The 3,936-nt window shown below is 44.8% G+C and overlaps 1 pseudogene across 1 annotated transcript; it reads left to right on the forward strand.

The window, feature by feature from the left end:
• Window positions 1-2,324: 2,324 nt before the first annotated feature.
• LOC309869139 (pygopus homolog 2 pseudogene) lies at window positions 2,325-3,490 on the forward strand (annotated as a pseudogene). The gene has a single exon. The product of its transcript is annotated as a pygopus homolog 2 pseudogene (transcript).
• Window positions 3,491-3,936: the final 446 nt, after the last annotated feature.

Consider the following 3,936-nt stretch of genomic DNA (forward strand, 5'->3'; position numbering starts at 1 on the left):
CAAAAGCTCATTACTTTTATTGCCGAGTAGTATTCTATTATATGGCTATAATAAAAATGTCTTATCCACTCACTTGTGGATGGATATTTGGATCATTTCTAGTTTTTTGGCTATTCCAAATAAAGCTGCTATGAACCCTCATATACAAGTGTTTGTATAGACATATATATCCTTTCCTGTGGGGCAAATACCTAGGAATTATATGAATAGATTGCTGGATCATATGGTAAGTCAAAGTTTAACTTCTTAAGAAACTGCCAGACTTTTCCAAAGTGGTTGTACTAATTTGTTTCCGCCAGCTGTGTATGAGTTCCATTTTCTGCACATCCTATGCAGCATTTGGTATGGTCGGCCTTTTCAGTTTTAGCCATTCTAATAGGTTTGTATTATTATCTCACTGGGATTTTAATTTGCATTTCCCTAATGACCTGTGACATTGAACATCTTTTCTTATGTTTATTACTTGTGGGGTATTTTTGTTTGTTTGTTTTGCTTCTGGGTTTTTTTTTGTTTGTTTGTTTGTTTGTTTTTTGGTAAAGTGTCTGCTAAAATCTTTTGCTCATTTCAAAAACTGAGTTGTTTAAAGGGCACATAGGTGGCTTAGTTGGTTAAGCATCTGACTTCGGTTTAGGTCATAATCCTAGGGGACTGGGCTCAAGCCCTGTGTTCAGCTCTGCACTCAGCAGGCAATCTGCTTGAGATTCTCTCTCTCTCTCTCCCTCTGCCCTTCACCCTATTGTTATGTTTAGTTAGCCACTGTTTTTATATTGTTAGTTTTTGATGTAGTGTTCATTGATTCATTAGTTGCATATAATACCCAGTGCTCATCACATGTGCCCTCCCTAATACCCATCTTGATACAAGTTCTTTTTCAGATATATGATTTGCAAACATTAGAAACAAACATTGCAAACATTAGCCAGTCTGTGGCTTATCTTCTCATTTTCATAACAGCATCTTTTGAAGAAGCAGAAGTTTATGAATTTCTATGCAAATTCTTCCTGGGACTTTTGACTGGAATTGTGTTAAATCTGTAGATAAATTGGGGAAGAAATGACATCTTAGTTATTTTGCCCCCAGATCCATGAACAAAATATATCTCTCCATTATTTATATCTTCTTTAATTTCTCCCAGCGATATTTTGTGGTTTTCAGGGCACAAATGTTTCACATCTTCTGTCAGATTTATTCCTTAGCCTGTCTTATTTTTGATGTTATAAATTATATTATTTTTAAAATTCAATTTTCAGGGGTGCTGGGTGGCTCTGTGGGTTAAGCCTCTGCCTTCAGCTCTGGTTATGGTGTCAGGGTCCTGGGATCAAGTCCCACATCAGGCTCTCTGCTCAGCAGGGAGCCTGATTCCCGTCCCCGCCACCCCGCTTTCTCTGCCTGCCTCTCTGCCTGCTTGTGATCTCTGTCAAATAAATAAAATCTTTTAAGCAAATAAAATAAAATAAAATTCAATTTTCAGTTTTCCATTCAAAATTTAATTCAAAATACTGTTAGTTACTTTTGTATACTAGTATTGTATCCCACAACCTTAAAAAAACCTCATTTACTTGTCCTAGTAACTTTTTTTTATAGAGTCCATCATATTTTTTATCTAGAAGATTATACTATCTCTGAACAAAGACTACTTCTTTCTAGTAGATGGCTTTTATTTGTATTTCTTGCCTGATTGCACTGGCTGGAGTTTCCAATTCAATGTTGAATAGCGCTGGTGAGAGTGGAAATCTGTCTTGTTCCTGATCTTAAAGGAAAGCATTCAGCCTTTTATAATTAAGTATAATATTAGCGGTAGGTTTTCTTGTAGATGTCCTTTATCAGGTCAATGAAGTCTTCTATTCTTAGTTTGCTGAGAGGTTTTTGGTTTTGTTCTGGTTTTTTTGGTTATTGTTTTGTTTTGTTTAGATCAGGAATACAGCTTTGGATTTTGTTAAATGCTTTTCCTGGATCTATTGAGATGATCATATGGTTTTCCTTTCTGAGTTTGTGAACATGATTGGTATGTTAACATTGCCTGACTTTTGAATTCTAGACGAACTGTATTCCTAGGATTAACCCAGTTGGTCTTGATGTGTTATCCTTTTAATACAGTTTTGGATTTGATTTGCTAAAATTTTGCTTAGAATTTTCATTCCTGGGACTGGGTGGCTGGCACTCTACTGGGCGCCTCGCCTTGCTACCTGGCCTGGCCACTCCTTGAGGGCACCTTAATCCCCCTCCCAGGGATGATGCCCCCAAGGATGAGTCTGTCCCCCACCACACTGACCCTGGGCCCCTGCCACCAGAGCCACCTCAGAGCCACGCCCACCTTGACAAGCTGGTAGGAAGTGGCTGCCCCCCCCACACACCCCTGCTCCACCTAGCACCCTGAGGAAGCAGGACAAAGCAGATCTGCAGATGAAGAACCCAGAAAAGAAGCAAAGGAGGTCAAATACTCCGGGCCCTGCATACTCATATCTGACGGAGTTTGCACCATGCATGACTCCCATGGTGGATCACCTGGTTGCATCCAATCCTTTTGAGGATGACTTTCAGAGCCCCTAAGGTAGGGGGCACAGACTCCCCCTTCTTTGGCAGTCCTGTCCCCTTTGGAAGCTTCTGTGTACAGGGGGCGTGGCAGGCCAGTTACTCCCAGGCTATGGTTTTGGGAGTGGAGGATGTCTCCAGCTTCTTCATTGATAAACCTCCCTTTCCCTTACAACCCCATGGGTCCTAATTTCAACATAAACACCACCCCCCACCCAGGGCCCTGGCTACTCACCCCCAGGCAACATGAACTCTCCTAGCCAACCCCTCAACCAGCCTCTGGGTCAAAACTTCAGCCCTCCTGGCAGGCAGATGATGCCAGGCCCACTCGGAGGATTTGGCCCCATGATCTCACCCACCATGGGACAAACTCCCAGAGGGGAGCTGTCCCTTCTTTCTCTCCCCTAACACTTTATGCAGCCAGGAGCTTTTTATCTCCTCCAGAGACCTGGTCAAGGGCTCCCCTGCCTGCCTCCCAATACAAGTTCTTCCTTAGTCCAGACAGACCCTGGCTTTCCTGGCCCTGGTTAGGATTGGGGGAAAGCCCTTGAATCCACCTGCCCTCAGTGCTTTTCCCCAGGAACCTCACTCAGGCTCCCCAGCTGCTGCTCTTAATGGGAATCAGCCCAGCATTGTGGGGGAACTCTAGATCCCAACAGCCTGGCACCGCCCCCCAGCAAGGCAGGTGGGTGCCCAGGGCCTCGCCTCCCCCAGGCCTGGTACACCCATATGGTGCCTGCTGCAATGAGGTGAGTGATGGCCAGCATACCATTCTGTGTGAGGCCTCCTTCAAGAAGTGGCTCCACCACAAATGCACAGGTATGATAGAGCATGTATGGGTTGCTGACCCCCTGAGGTTTCCACCATCTGGGCTTGTGATCTCTGCCTCAGGACTAGCAGATCCAGTCTGTACATCTGTGATGGTGTGGCGCAGCTGGTGGCTGCTAACAATGGGTGACACTGGCGAGGTTGATGTTTTCCAAGTCTAGTTCTTGGTCCTTGTTTCCACTGGCTTCCCATCCCCATGGGGCAGAAACACAGTGGCTCCTGGGGGCAGAGAAAGAACTGAGGGGGGCATGCAAAAGAACCTGGATTTCTCAGTCTTCTGGAAACTTATTTGTATGTATTGCAATCTACAGAGATCCAGGATGCCCAAGCTGAGCCAAGCATTGTGGTGGCTATAGTCTCTGAAGGCCTACGGCAATGACTGTCACAGAACAGAGGCTGGAGGAAGATCTGGGGGCAGGGGTCTCCTCTGTGCCAATGATGGACACCCCAGGACCCATGCCTAACCCTCCTCTCTAGCCCCACAGCCTTAGTTTTTGCAGGGATGTTAAAGGTTTCTGGCCAGAAGAGTTGGGATCCAATCCCTGCAGTATCCCTTTCATGGTGTTTAGGAGACAG

The sequence above is a fragment of the Mustela nivalis genome (assembly GCF_964662115.1).
Source record: "Mustela nivalis genome assembly, chromosome: 1".
Taxonomy (NCBI): Eukaryota; Metazoa; Chordata; class Mammalia; order Carnivora; family Mustelidae; genus Mustela; species Mustela nivalis.